Source organism: Scylla paramamosain, chromosome 8 (genome assembly GCF_035594125.1).
Source record: "Scylla paramamosain isolate STU-SP2022 chromosome 8, ASM3559412v1, whole genome shotgun sequence".
Taxonomy (NCBI): Eukaryota; Metazoa; Arthropoda; class Malacostraca; order Decapoda; family Portunidae; genus Scylla; species Scylla paramamosain.
In genome coordinates this window covers 16943874-16959790 of record NC_087158.1, presented here as the reverse complement: position 1 = coordinate 16959790, position 15917 = coordinate 16943874, and the positions used below count along the sequence as shown (strand labels likewise).

At 36.1% G+C, this 15917-nt stretch overlaps 1 protein-coding gene across 2 annotated transcripts in view; it reads right to left on the bottom strand.

The window, feature by feature from the left end:
- The window catches only part of LOC135102874 (uncharacterized), a 42789-nt gene extending 37839 nt beyond the window's left edge, over nucleotides 1–4950 (bottom strand). For both annotated transcript variants that reach the window (XR_010269818.1, XM_064008470.1), the window contains exons 1-2: nucleotides 4658–4950; nucleotides 4326–4469 (exon numbers count right to left, since the gene is read on the bottom strand). The gene's annotated coding sequence lies outside the window, so the exon portion shown is untranslated. The remainder of the gene's footprint in view (nucleotides 1–4325; nucleotides 4470–4657) is intronic.
- Between the last annotated feature and the right edge of the window lie 10967 nt (nucleotides 4951–15917).

Below are 15917 nucleotides of genomic sequence, written 5' to 3'. Positions count from 1 at the left end.
AGTGCTGGAGTGCAGTTACCTCCCGCTCGAGTGTTTCGGCCAAAACACGAACACCCTGGCGTGATAAATGCACTCCATCGTACAAGGTGTCTCTACCATAGAAAAGGTCCCTGTTGTCGATAAACGTCCATCCATTACTCTTAAAATGATTCGCTAGCCTGCGATTCACTGTATTAGCCCTGGACAGCCACTCAGCACCAACTCCCCTCCTCAGCAAGACACCACATACCACGGGGATCCCTCCCTTGTCCCTAATCCTGTCCAATGCCTGTCGAAACCTCCCGATAAGCTCCTCTCTCCTGACCTTACCAAGGTCATTCCCTCCCGCACTGAGAAAAACAATGGGCTTGGTCCCATCTTTTTCCAAGCACGTGTCTAGCCTATCAGCTACCTTCCCTATCCCGGCCCCCGGCAAACACACCCTCGACCTACGCTTCCTATCCCTAGCACAGAACGCACTATCTAAGTGCCTAACCTGACTACCTCCAAACACAAGCACTCTACCTTGGGGCAGGGTAACTGCATCTGCCCCCTCCTTCTTGCCTCCTCCCGCCATGTCCACCTCCTTCTCCTTCCCTTCCTTCAGCACATTGAAGGGATTCTTCGTCTCCGCGCAAGGTGCCCTGAGGACCTTCACCCTCTGGGGTCCCCTGCACACCACCGACCACTGCTCCTCCGTCGCCTTACTAGGTAAGGTGACGGTGGGGTACGACCCTCCCACAGGTGCTGAGATCCTCTCACAGTACTCAGACTGCAGGTCTGAGATCCTCTCACGAAACTCAGCCTGCACCTCCGAGATCCTTCGATGGAACTCAGCCTCCACCTCTGAGACCTTCGCAACGAAGGCCTCGAGAACAGGAGAACTAACACCAGACGACTCAGCAACACAAGGCGCCATGTCTACACTAGCCAGCTATATTAGCGTCAGGTCACTGCTCACTAAACACGTCCGTTCACTAGGAACCCTGACCTGAGACTGAGGAACCCTGACCTGAGACTGATACTGACACCCCAGCCCTCTCCTGAGAGACCGAGTCTAGCCTGGGAAGCACCAATCACTAAGCTCTTATGATTTCTTGCAATTTTGAGTGTAAAATACTTTCACTTGTCACTGTAACCTAATCCCAACTCTATAACTACTAAGAAGTTTATATCATTAATATATACAGTCTCACAGCTGCACATTCAATAAACCACTTATCATCATCATCATTATTATTATTATTATTATTATTATTATTATTATTATTATTATTATTATTATTATTACAATCCAAATCACACTAACCAACATTCCTTCTGTATAAATCAAGGTAACATCAAAACTATGCTGCAGTAATACTTTTAACAGTAGTAGCATTAGTAGTAGTAGTAGTAGTAGTAGTAGTAATAGTAAAAAAAATAATAGTATTGTAGCAGTAGTAACAAAGTTTTATTATTATTATTATTATTATTATTATTATAATTCCATCGGCAGGTTTTTGGGTGTTTATTAAAGCGTTTGGCGCCCATCCACGAGGTTCAGAGATTGAATTCTTGTCGTGTCGGTAACATTATTTTGAGTAGTCCTTTCACGTTGTAGTTCCTGTTCACCAAGCAGAAAATAGGTAGGAACCTGCATTGTAGTACGAGTGCGAAAGAAGACTAGCAGATTTTCCCTAAATATTTCAAATTTGTGTCGCGACACTTTAACACAGAGCAGGATCTTTCTGTCACACCTTTTGGACAGACGGAGTAAAAATAAATGAAGACGATTAACCAATTAACTAATACATACGTTAAGAAATACGTAAAGAAATGAAGTAAATTCATTAATTCATAAATATACAAAAAATATACACGAAAGATTCATGATTATAGTAATAACAAAAACTGTAATATATATATATATATATATATACGAGTATATATATATATATATATATATATATATATATATATATATATATATATATATATATATATATATATATATATATATAATATTATATATATATATATATATATATATATATATATATATATATATATATATATATATATATATATATATATATATATATATATATATATATATATATATATATATATATATATATATATATATATATATATATATATATATATATATATATATATATATATATATATATATATATATATATATATATATATATATATATATATATATATATATATATATATATATATATATATATATATATATATATATATATATATATATATATATATATATATATATATATATATATATATATATATATATATATATATATATATATATATATATATATATATATATATATATATATATATATATATATATATATATATATATATATATATATATATATATATATATATATATATATATATATATATATATATATATATATATATATATATATATATATATATATATATATATATATATATTAGATTCGACGTAAATCGCTTATGGTCACTTGTAGTAAGTACCCAATACACTTGCTTGTTCATGGTTGTCAGCCTGGGCCAAAAACTGACATGGCGAGTTTCGCGCCACGTCCACGGTGCTATGAATTTTTCAATGATGAGAGAACAGTTATTGACCTTCTTGAGCAAGAGTAAAGGATGTGTCAGCCTTATTACCTTATCGATGTTTAATGAACTAGCTCTGACCGCGAAGATGTAGCTAGCGGTCAAGAATCCAGCACTGATCATCTTACAGCCTCACTTGCCCTAAACGCGTGTTCTTAACATGTTTCTGCTTTATCTTGGACCTGGTCACGTGTTCCGAGCATCAGTGATCATACGGATCACTTGTTGGTAACTCTGCTGGAGTCACGTTCGTAATACGGGTGTGAATAACACAAAGAGCTACCACAATTCTGCTTTCATCATGTCCACGACTATGCATGAAGCGTTTTTCCGAAAAAAAAATAATTATCATGATTGTGACGTTTTCTTCCTGCGACAAGCAGCGTTTCGGACAGAGTTGTAGAGCAAGTGTGGCGCCTTTAAACACACAGGAGAGCAACGTAACTTTACTTCCGCTCTTACCGGATGTCATAACTTCTCACCTTAGTTTTTTAAATGTTGTCTGCTTGGAGAACACTTGCTACAGCGTGCAACAATAATAATAATAACAATAATAATAATTATTACTATTATTATAATTATTATTATTATCATACATGAGCTTCTATTAGTATTACTACAAGAACAGGGACTATTATTCCTCCTCCTCCTACTACTACTTCTATCATTATTATTATTGTTAATATTATTATTATTATTATTATTATTATTATTATTCTGATGTGTTACTCATTATCTACGTATATCAACAATAATTAGACATGCAATTGTTATTTAACTCCTTAGCGCAATATTCCAAGGTTGAGGTTTAAAGAGACCTGTCAGCATTGCTATTGCATCGAGCTTCTTTGCACTCATCACAAGCGATTTGCATCTAAATATGCTTCATTCTTTTTCTACTTCACTCACAATGAAATTAATTTATATATTCATTTCTTCCTTTATCGCATCATTATAAATCATCAGCCATTACGTATACAGATCCAAAAAGGCCTTGTATAACAACCATTAAAAATCTGAGAAAGGTGCGGCAACTTCAGTGTCGTAGTGTTTCAGGCAGTTGACAGAACAGGTCATGACCTCACAGTAGTCATAACCTAACCTCGCGTACAACGCACTGCAACTTCCACTCACAAGGCCCATTGCAAATCACAGGTCGTTATCAAAATACACTAAGACGAACTTAACTATATCTAATATTTTCATCATCCACGGTAATATTTTCATCATCCACGGTGACATGTACGAACAAAACTGTAGTTTTTACCTCTTGTCACTGGATACCTGTATACTATGCAATCTGACCGATGATGAAACCAAGTTTACTGAAGAAAACCCCAGAACACCCGCACACTAAGTACCAGTCCGGTACGTCATAAAGATATATAGCACTCAACTAAAATAACTGTTAGAATTACGTATACTATCTCATACTCCTTAAGATACCTATCTTTCTTTATCTCTACTGCTAAAGCATGTCGCCTCTTCCTCTTACTTAATATGGCATGTTTACCTATTTCTAGCTTGAAGCATATTTTACCGCCGGGCCTCTCTGTCACTATCACAACACAGGGCTTCCTCATCTAGCCTGACACGTCACACTCTAAATATAGCTTAGCATAGGATCTATCTTTAGCTCAGCATTACTAAAAGCTCTATATCAGAAGCATTCCTACCTCAAGCCCATGATTTACTTATGTAATCAGAAATGTTAGCATGCCTACCTTTCATTATCCTTTGGGAAATGATGACATAAAACTGTTGATGAATTTCTTGCATCCTGCGCCACACGCCATACGGGTGTCCTCCGCCCACCATGATTGCCTTCAAGGAAGCTCAAGTCTCGTGTCTAAGGTACAAACACACTCCTGTGAAAACACGGATGCGTTGAAAAGGGAACACGCACTAACAAACACACGAACAGACACCAGCAAACACATAGGCACACGTCACACACACACATATAGTAGCTGGGTGCAGGAATACACTTCATACATGGGTCACACATATAAAAGCACAGAGTAACAGGGTGCAGGAATGTGTACGTGATCTTTACCTCGGAGAGGGGAAGTTGGGTCTGCGTCAGCCACGACCCTTACTGTGTTTACATGAGCTGGTTGATGGCTCCTCCCTGTACACTGTCGTGTGATTGGGAGAGCGGTGGAAGGACAGTCGAGGAGGTGGTGGAGGAACGGATCCTCAGGCTGATGCAGGTAGTAATTACAAGGATCATTCTGATTCTGAGTGATCAACCTCCAGCTTCGGAACCCAGGCCATAGCCAAGTAACGTGGCATGGTAGGATCAGCCGATTGTAACCACAGTCCAGTCGACACTAACACCCTCATGAAGTGGACTAGAGAACTAAACTGTAACCAGTTAGCCTTTATATACCTAAAATTGGACCTTTCCAGTCTTTCTTTTATAAAGCCTTAGCTCATTCATACATGATATGCGTCTGTTGTTGTTGCCATTCAGTACGTATAACCTATATATGTAACTTCTAACCTTTATAACTACTAAAATAACTAACAATAATTTCAACAAATGTGAATAAAGTGCACCAGATCACCAGGAACACTCACTCAGTCGTCAGATTTTTCCTGGTTGGCGTAACTGCGAGAAGTGTTCGTGTTGTGACTCTCCCTTGTTACTGACAGATGATAATCTTACTCGGCCTGTCTCATATTGGTAACTTGGCCGCATCACCCCGTGTGTATATACACGTAAACACTTAAACCACTGAATTGTACTCATCCAGACCCTACAAAAAAAAAAAAAAAATAAATAAACTATTGACCGCTCGACCATTCGGTGTTGCTGTTACTGAAGTTCTACCTATGGCACTAATTACCCAGCCAGATTATCTATGGAACTTCTTGTCACCTTGCCAAGGTCCAGTACCCTGTCTTCTTCCAGGTGACTCAACAGGTACGTGCTTCTGTCAGTGATATGAATAACCAACGAGGTAACGAGATGCTTAATACGCAACTTCACAACTTCTCTGTTGGAAGAAATTAAAATTATTAGTATGTTTTCTACTTGGCTTGTTTTCTACTTGGGTGTAAACCTGTTTCACCTTTTCGATGTACCTTTCTGCTTTTCTAAGCTAGTCAGGGGTGAGTTGACATTAAACAGCTAAATAACTCGTGCAAAAACTTGTAGCTCATTGTAAGTTATATTCTTAAGAGCCTAGGAACAGGTTGCAATTCCCTTTCATAAACACACGTCAATGATGCATTGTCCCTCTTGCAAGATTTACTGACTGGTTATTCATAGACCCTGTCTGAAAGGAAAGCTGATCTTTTCTGCCACAGAGAAACATTGTTATATAGGTAGTTAGGATGCAAAGTTTTGACGTCAAGTCTGCAAGATTATCATTGGTTTTTGCCTTCAAGTAACCCACATTCTTTATAATAAATCCATTCCCCCGCCTCCTCTTCCTACTACCAAATCCCTCAAACAAGCTCGAAGGACGGCAGGGAATCGGGGAGGGGGAAAAAAAGCGTTTATGTTTACGATGATTTCTTTTTACTTTGTCGTTGAACACAGACATAATAATATGGTATATTTACTGTGGTGTATCTAAAAGTTTTAGACAGCGCTCTCCTATAGTTACCTCACAAATCCGCGTTGAAATTAGAGGTGCCTCCCAGAGCGGTCCTCAATTTCTGTGTGTACAATATGGATCCTTTCACACACTAAGCCGTGGAACACATGCTATGCACCCCAGGAAATAGTTGATATGTAGGTAAAATATATAGAGTCGCCTTTTTGTCCGTATGTAACCTCAGGTCATGCGTTGCATCAAAACCATTGAATGATAAGCATTTTATTATAGTCATTTGATTATGAGGCCCATTCTATAATATGCGAAATTTATAAAGGACACTACGAGTGTATTATTCCGCGCAGCCCTGTGGCTGCCGTGGCAGTCAGCCAGCTACCCGCAGTGTCAAAATGGTAGGCCTGTGCAGTGCATGTTCATTTAAATATAGGAATTTTATCGTGCAGATCTATGAGCAGGAAGACTTGGGTGTACATTTCTCAAGATCGCACGGTGTTTTACCGAAATGAATCGAGTGCTGAAGAGGAGGTCGGGCAACGACGCCCAGGACCTTCCAGTTTAAGGTTTAGGTCTGTTGTCTTTAAAGGGTGGTTCCTGGGGGAGGCGAAGCCCCTGCGGTTAGATTAGTGCCCTTAACCATGTTGTCTGCGGATATCTTGGATTTTCGCTCTTCTCGACCTGGGGGTCGTGTATCAAGTGTATCAAGTACGAGTAAACATCACCAGACGAACAATATTCTGTGAGTCTCCTCGCGGCAAAAGGCCCAACATATCGTACAGAGCGTACGTACGATTACCTTTATTGTAGTGCATATTATTACATGCTGTTGGCTATAAATTTTCCTAACGCCAATGCTCATATCTGCTTTCTCCACACCATTATCGGCGCTTCACATTAGATAGATATATTCTGCACACACACACACACACACACACACATGTAGTTTACACACAGACCGCGCGAGACGGTGGTTTCAACTTCACATATGATATTATAGAACCGCAGGAAAAGAAGTGCAAATGATTTATATACCTATATGAAAGGGTAGATTTTGATAAATTAAACAGATTACTACTAGCAGTTAATCGGGATGAATATTTAAGCAGCTGCGACATAGAAGAAATATGGGGAAAATTTAAGAAGCTACAGGATGCTGTAGATGAATGTATCCTAAAAAGATAATTTAAAATCATGCATATATTGAGGAAAAGGACAAACAATGACTTACCAATTAACAAAAAAAAAAAAAAAAAAAAAAAACTATGGACTAAAAAACAAACAGACTGGATGAGACCAAGGGAATGAAGGAAGAAAAAAAAAGGGAATACATCCTACTGCTATAAGATTACAGCCTAATCAATAACCAAGTGAGACAAAAGATAAGAAAGGCAATTAAAAATGTGGAAAAAAAAACAATCGCCTAAAATGTCAAGTCAAACCCTAAAATATTTTGGAAATATATGCAGTCCAAAATAAGCTTCAAGTGAAAAAAAAAAGCTATGAAGATAAAAGGTGACAAAGATAAAGCAACGATTCTAGCGGATTTTCTTTTTTTTTTTTTTTTAGTTCAGTCTTTACCAAAGAACCAGAAGGTGAGGTACCTATCTTGCGGGATATTAAAGACGTTCCTGAATGGTTTCAAAACTGAGTTCACCTGCGAAGATATTTGTCGTGTCATCGATAAACTACAAAGAGATAAGTCGCCTGGCCCAGAAGGATTACACCCTCGTATTATAAAAGAAGTTAGGAATGCAATTGCTTAATCGCTTAGACTCATATTTGATTTATCGCTTTGGAACAACAAACTACCTACAGACTAGAAAGTGTAAATATTACAGCTATCTACAAAAAGGGGATAATAGTGATCCATGTGATTATAAACCAGTAAGTTTAACATGTGTCATCTGTAAGTTCATGGAATCCTTGATAAGAGAGAGTTTGGAACATCTAAAAAGACAATCTAATTAGAAATAGACAGTATGTTTTATGAATGGCCGTTCAACAGCACTTCAGTTGATCATGGTACTGGATGAATGAGCGGCAATCTTAGATGTGCTATAGACATTGCCTACTGTGATTTTATAAAGGCATTTTTGACAAGGTGCCACACAGAAGACTTGATATATAATATTAGGGGCAACATTTTTGGATGGGTTTGCGAGTTTCTCAAGAGGTCGGTGCTTGGCTCATTATTACATATATATATATATATATATATATATATATATATATATATATATATATATATATATATATATATATATATATATATATATATATATATATATATATATATATATATATATATATATATATATATATATATATATATATATATATATATATATATATATATATATATATATATATATATATATATATATATATATATATATATATATATACTCGTATATATATATGACCTTCCAGAGACTAAGCTTAATAGTGAAATGTTTTTATATACAGATGATACCAGAGTTTTTAGAAAAATCAAGGATAAGGAAAACTGAGAAATTGACAGATCTTGAAAGAATGAAAAATTGGTCACACAAGTGGATGTTGGAGTTCCATCCCTAGAAAATGTAACATAATGAGAATTGGAAAACCAAAATTAGAGAACTTTCAATATGCTATGGATAAAGACCTTAAGTCTTAAGTAATTTGGGAATTATGATTAATGAATTAAAATTCACCGCTCACCTATCAGTGAAAATGAAGAAGTCCAATAGGATGATCGGGCTCATTAGAAGAAACTTCACAACTCTGGATGAGACAGTGTTTAGGGCTTTGTTTTTAGCATTGGTGCAACCACACCTTTAATATGGTAATCAGGTATGGTTCCCATACAATAAAAAGAATGAAAAGGAAGTTGAAGTAGTATAAAGAAGAGCTACAAAGCTGGTGCTGACCTTAAAGAACTTCCCATATGGAGAAAGACTAAGGAAGTTAGGTTTACATTTTCTGTCAAGAATGTTTACAGCGTTTTGAACCTGCAGCTAGATGTTATAAATAGTTATGAATATTGCTGTGGGTTTGCGATGGATGAATACCTGCTTACTTAGCTAAGCGAGTTTTAGGTGATCCCACACTGAAAAAGTGTTTCCAGGACACGGGCCGGGACCCAACTCGCTCGTATCCCTCCAACCACTTTCCCCAACCTCCGCCCTTTTGATAGTGGTTTCATTTAGTAGTCAAATTGTAATGCAAAACAGCAAAATGATAGTTCAAAAATAATTATTCGTGATTGTAAGGAAAAACAACTGAAATTCATATGAGATGATAAATCCAATAAAGGATTCTATAACTCACCAAAATCTGTTGTGATTTGAAAGGTACTTAGATATCAAAATATATTTTGAAATTATATATGTTATAAATATTTTCTTTATTATTATTTTATTAATATTTTACTCTCTCTCTCTCTCTCTCTCTCTCTCTCTCTCTCTCTCTCTCTCTCTCTCTCTCTCTCTCTCTCTCTCTCTCTCTCTCTCTCTAGGCTACGACCACTCTGAAAGCGAGAAATTTTTATACATTATAATCAGCGGCCAGAGGATGGCATTCCATATTATCTTCCGTATCTCAGACAGTAGTTGCAGAAGTCAGATATACTCGTAAAAGTTTGGTAGAAACAATAATGAAGTAGTTGTGTGGCAGTTATGACGAGTTGAAGTCAAAACATCGCTCTGAGATGTTTATAAGACATTTTACTTATGGCTTCCATATTCAGCTGCTATTGGAAAAATAAACTGTTTCATCTGTAAATAAGTCTCTTAAACACGTTGATATAAGCATATTTAAAAAAAAACTGCCACATCAATGAATCACGAGACTTTTTGTAACTACATTTTTACCTCACCATTTTTGTTATTATTATTATTATTATTATTATTATTATTATTGTGTTGTTATTGTTGTTGTTGTCCTCCTCCTCTTCCTCCTCCTCTTCCTCCTCCTCCTCCTCCTCCTCCTCCTCCTCCTCCTCCTCCTCCTCCTCATCATCATCATCATCATCATCATCATTATTATCAGCATCAACAACGTTACTACTGCTGGTGGTGATATCATCATCACCATCATCAACAGAATCAACAACATTACTGATGGTAGTAGTGGTGGTAGTGGTGGTGCTGCTGTTAGTGCTAGTGCTGGTGGTGGTGGTGGTGGTGGTGGTGTAACTACTACTACTACTACTACTACTACTACTACTACTACTGGTAGTAGTAGTAGTAGTAGTAGTAGTAGTAGTAATAGTAGTAGTAGCAGTAATAGCAGTAGTGGTGATAGTAATAGTTGTAGCAGTAGTAGTAGTAGTAGTAGTAGCAGCAGTAGCAATAGTACAGCCATCATTATTTATTGATACTACTATCACGCTATATCTGGAGGCTAGTGGCACAAGAACACGTCTACGTATGGTTTTTGATTTTTATAAAGTCGACTAAAAGAGGCGGGAGAGGAAGGTTGTGATCCTTTTTAAGAATGGGCTTTCATATTCCCCACAAAACCTGAAAGCTGCAGAGTGGCTCTTCCAGTCCTTTGTTGTATAAATTTTCCCCGTTTTCTCGGATGCCACTCTGTCTATCACGGTCGAGTAAAGATTTTTTTAAATTTTTGTCACCATTATTATTGTTGTTGTTGTTGTTGTTGTTGTTGTTGTTGTTGTTGTTGTTGTTGTTGTTGTTGTTGTTGTTGTCGTTGTCTTCATCATCATCATCATCATCATATATGGGATGACATTTCTGTTGTTCACCGTTTGGGGAGGCCCAGGGAAGGAGGTAGGCCAGTGATTGTGAGGTTTTGCCACCGAAAGAAAAAAAATGAAATTATGCAAAACAAGAAAAAAAACTCAAATGTAGGCAGAGAAAAGTGTATATAAATGATGACATGACCTCCTTAAGAACTAAAATGTTGAATATGGTAAAGGAGCAAGAAACAGTGAAAAATGTGTCCACAAGGGAGGGGAGCATTCTTGCATGGTTGCACAATGGGGGTAGACCTGTTGTTATAAACTGTCCTGATGACTTAGAAAAGGTTGGTATTTCTGCTCCTGATTGGAAAAAGTTAAATCTAGATAACTTAACAAGGGCCTAGGGTGGTGCTGGGGCACAGCACATACTTGGGCATGATAATGGTGTTAGTGTAAATAATATTAACTGTTCAGTCTGTTCCTCCCTTGGATGATATTAATATGTTGTCTCTTACTGTCTGTTGTATCAAGTCAAAGTTTTTATCTATGGATTTTGTTAACTTTATTAAAGATTATGATGTGACTTGTTTATGTGAAACTAAGTGTGATGATACTGATATGATTAATGTAAAAAATAATATGGAAAATATTGGCTTTGACATTTTCTTTAAGAACAGAAGCAAATTAAGCAGGTTTAAATCTGGGGGTTTATTCATGGCCATCAAGAAAAATATTAGTTTTAAGTGGAGGCATATTAGTAACACATGATTCTTTACTTTCAGTTAAAGTTGATAGTAGTGTAAATTTTGGTAGGGAACTGGTAATAAGCTGTGTTTACATTCCCCCCTCACACTCTAGATATAGTAATGAAGAGCACTATGATGAGCTGGACAATTTTTTGCTTACTTATTCTTATGATGATCATGTGCATGTTTTTTGTGGCGATTTTAATGTTCACACTCTCACTATGTCTGATGTTGCTTCTGATACTGCTGAGGACCCTGTGTCTGTAAGTTTAACTGATTTTGGAATAACTGAGACTAGAGCAAACCAAGACTTAACCCCAGATAGAAATTCATATGGGAAAAATTTGTTGGATGTTTGTAAGAAACACCAAGTTTATATATTTAATGGAAGGTTAGGGGAGGATTGCAGCATTGGCAAACCTACTACCACACACAATACAACTATTGACTATTTTTTAGGACCACCAGTGATTATGAAGTATGTTGTAGTTTTTGCCACATTAGACTATGAACCTTTGTAGTCTGATGTACACTGTGGACTACATGCAAGAATTAAATGTAAGATACAAAGTACGGTGCCTGTTGTAAACCGAGAGACACAGGAATCAAGACAATCAAGTGTAAGGCCAAGTAAATGGAATGTTGGAAAACAATTTTTATATGTGAGTAATATTGATGAAACTAAGATAAGTGAACTGATTGCAAAAGTGGATGAATTACCCATGGATGATATTAATCTAGATTTAAAACAAATACTGATTGAGCCGGCACTTGCAACTTTCCCACCATATAAGAAAATATCTTTCATTAAAAGTCCAATAATGCCACCTCAGTGGTATATGATAAAGAGTGCTGGGCATCTAGAAAGGAATACCTTAAAACTAGACAGAGGTATCATTTGCATAGAAGTAGTGCAAATTTTAACGTGATTGAGAAAAGCAGGAAATATAAAGCAAATCTAAAAAGATTGAAGAATAAGGAGAGGGATAACTTAATAAAGAAACTTAGGAAATATAAGAGTGATGATCCTGAAGCATATTGGAAAATTTTAGATAGTCAGAAAAGAACTTATCAGATCCCCATAACACTAAATAAATTCTATGAGCATTTTGAGCAGCTAGTGGGTGATAAAAATTCTGACAATAGTGATGTGAATATTACAGATGATGAAGACCATGTGGATGCTGAAATTTTATCAGTACTTAATGATCCTATAAGTGAAGAAGAGGTAGTTAGAAATATTAAGAAGTTAAAAACAACAAATCCCCAGCATCTGATATGATATTAAATGAATGTATTAAAAGTACTAAGCATCTTCTGTGTCCCCTCTTTGTTAAAATGTTTAATAAATTACTTGATACTGGTGTTATGCCAGCTGAATGGTTGGTGGGTACAATAATGCCACTCTATAAAAAAAAGGAGATATCCAGGATGTTAGTAATTACAGGGGCATCACCTTACTTAGCTGCATGGGGAAGCTGTTTACTTCCATACTTAATGAAAGACTTAATGATTATTCAAACACCTTATCTATCATTAATGAAACACAAGCAGGCTTCAGACATGGATATTCCACTCTGGATCATATTTTTGTTGAAATGTGTAATTGATTTATTTAACTGGAAGAAGAGAAAGCTATTTTGTTCATTTGTTGATTACAAAAAAAAGCCTTTGATATGGTATGGTGTGAGGGTTTATGGTGTAAGCTTGTGAAGGAAAAGGTGCAAGGGAAAATTCTAAATGTAATCAGAAATATGTACAATAATATTAGGTCATGTGTCATGCTTAACCAGGAGATTTCAGACACCTTTGTTTGCAATGTAGGGGTAAGACAGGGGGAAAATTTATCACCGTTGTTTTTTGCTTTTTATGTGAATGATATTGAAAGTAAATTAATTGAATATAATTGCAGTTATGTAAATTTTGGTGATGATTTCTTAAACATGTATCTTAAACTATTTGTTATTATGTATGCAGATGATACAGTTATTTTGTGTGACAGTGAGGATGGAATGGAGCCGGCATTGGTTGCCCTGAATTTATATTGTAATGAATGGAAATTGAAGTTAAATTGTAACAAAATAAAAGTAGGAGTGTTTAGTAGGGGAAGACAAAATTTATCTAACTATGAATTTGAATTTGGTGGTGAAAAAATTGAAGTAGTGGCAGAGTATAAGTATCTTGGAGTGCTATTAAATTATAATGGGAGGTTTCGCAAAGGTGAGCTGGAGCTAAAAGAGACAGCCACAAGAGCAATGTACTCATTAATAAGTAAGTGTAGGAAGTTTGACTTGCCAGTGGATATACAACTTGAATTATTTACTGCCACAGTGTTACCTATATTGACTTATGCATCTGAAATTTGGGGTTATCATAATGCTAGGGAGTTAGAGTATATGCACATGAAATTTTTAAAACAGGTTTTGGGTGTTCATAAGAATACTTGTAATGACATGGTGTATGGTGAACTGAGTGTATTTCCACTTGATATTTATATAAAGAAAAAAAAATTCTAGGTTATTGGTCTAGGCTAATTTCAGGTAAAAATACTAAATTGTGTTATGTAATGTACCAATGTCTATTGCAGCTGGATAGTTTAGGGCTTTATACTTCTCCATGGTTAGCTTGTATAAAGAATATTTGCAATGACTGTGGAATGTCTGATATGTGGTTATTGCAAGATGTTCCTAATTCAAGATGGATGAAGAAAGCTGTGGAACAGAGATTGAAAGATCAGTGGATTGTAACTTGGCTTCATAATTTAGAAGCAAATTCATTAAGTAGCAATTATAGGGTGTTTAAAACAGATTTTGGCAGACAACAATATTTAGAAAAGTTAACAAAGGGTGACAGATTATTAGTGACTAAATTTAGAACTTGTAATAATAGACTTCCTGTAAATGTTGGTAGGTATCAAGGTGTCAGTAAAGAAGATAGGGTATGTAACAAGTGTAATGTTAAGGTAGTAGGAGATGAATTTCATGTTCTCTTTGAATGTATTGATGTGGAAATTGTTAGGTTACATAATATGTATATACCAAATTATTACACAAATAGGCCAACACAATTCAAATATGTTTTGTTCATGGAAAGTACAAGTTCAAGTGTGATGAAGAAATTATCTTTGTTTTTGAGGATGGTGCTACGCATGTTTAGATAGTGTGCAAAACAGGTCAATAGTTTTTCTAATTTCTTAATTAGTAATAGTATGTATCATTATATATGTATACACATTTTTTATTCATTTTTTGCCATTGCTTACAGTGTATTTCATTTGTATGTATTTTTTTCTTATGTAATATTATGTAAATTCTGTATATAATTTATGGTGTTTGTATTCTTTTGCTGGAGAGCTGTGCTCCATAATTTTATATAAAGTCTGAGCTTACTCAATAAATTCAGTTCAATTCAATTCAATATAGCGGAGCGTTGGTGTAGGAGCGCGCACGGCAGGTTTAAAAAATGTCCTGAATTTGAATCCCAGACTTTACTGCGAATATTCTTGTCAGAATTGAAGAAAAAATGACTCTGATTATCTAGGAACTTTGTCTCCCTATCTTGCTTCGTAAATTGGTCTTAACAGCAAATTGAGAACGTTTTTATTAACATGCGTATCCTCAGAACTGAAGCCTACAATTATTGAGAGAACGTTGTTTCCTTCATCAACGAATGTTGCGTGTAATTAACAGCAGCATTCATGTTCACTTATACGATGATCATGGTCTATTCTATACACAGTCCGTGCCTATGTCCGATGTTTAGGAATTGTACGTAATCCGTACCTGAGGAGAATGTTCCAAGAATTCTCTCTCTCTCTCTCTCTCTCTCTCTCTCTCTCTCTCTCTCTCTCTCTCTCTCTCTCTTCACACGTTTTCGTGACACGTTTGGAAATATTGTAAGGACTCTGTTCTTGTGTAGGTTTTCTCAGCCTTCTCAATTGTGCCTTTGAACTAGACTGATTACTGTCATGGTCAATTTATTTACGCTGTTTTCACTACACCACCTTAAATATTCTGAATGTGGAAGTGGTCTTCGGTCTTAAGGGAAGTCTCCTATGTAACTGTTACGCATACGCCACGTGCCTAACATTCAGCTTCAAGACAGCGACAGAAATGCCACGAATGTACACAAGGTAAAAAAAAGTATCGGTGCACAGGGTGCCCGATGCCCTTACAGTAAAATTACAGCAACCGTTGGTGTTATGGGAGGAATGGCATGCCTGGCTGTGACTTGTTCGTAAGATTCGAACCATTCTGCGATTGTTTCTTAACTTCGATCCTAAAACATGCCATACACTGCCAAGACGTTTACGTGGTTATC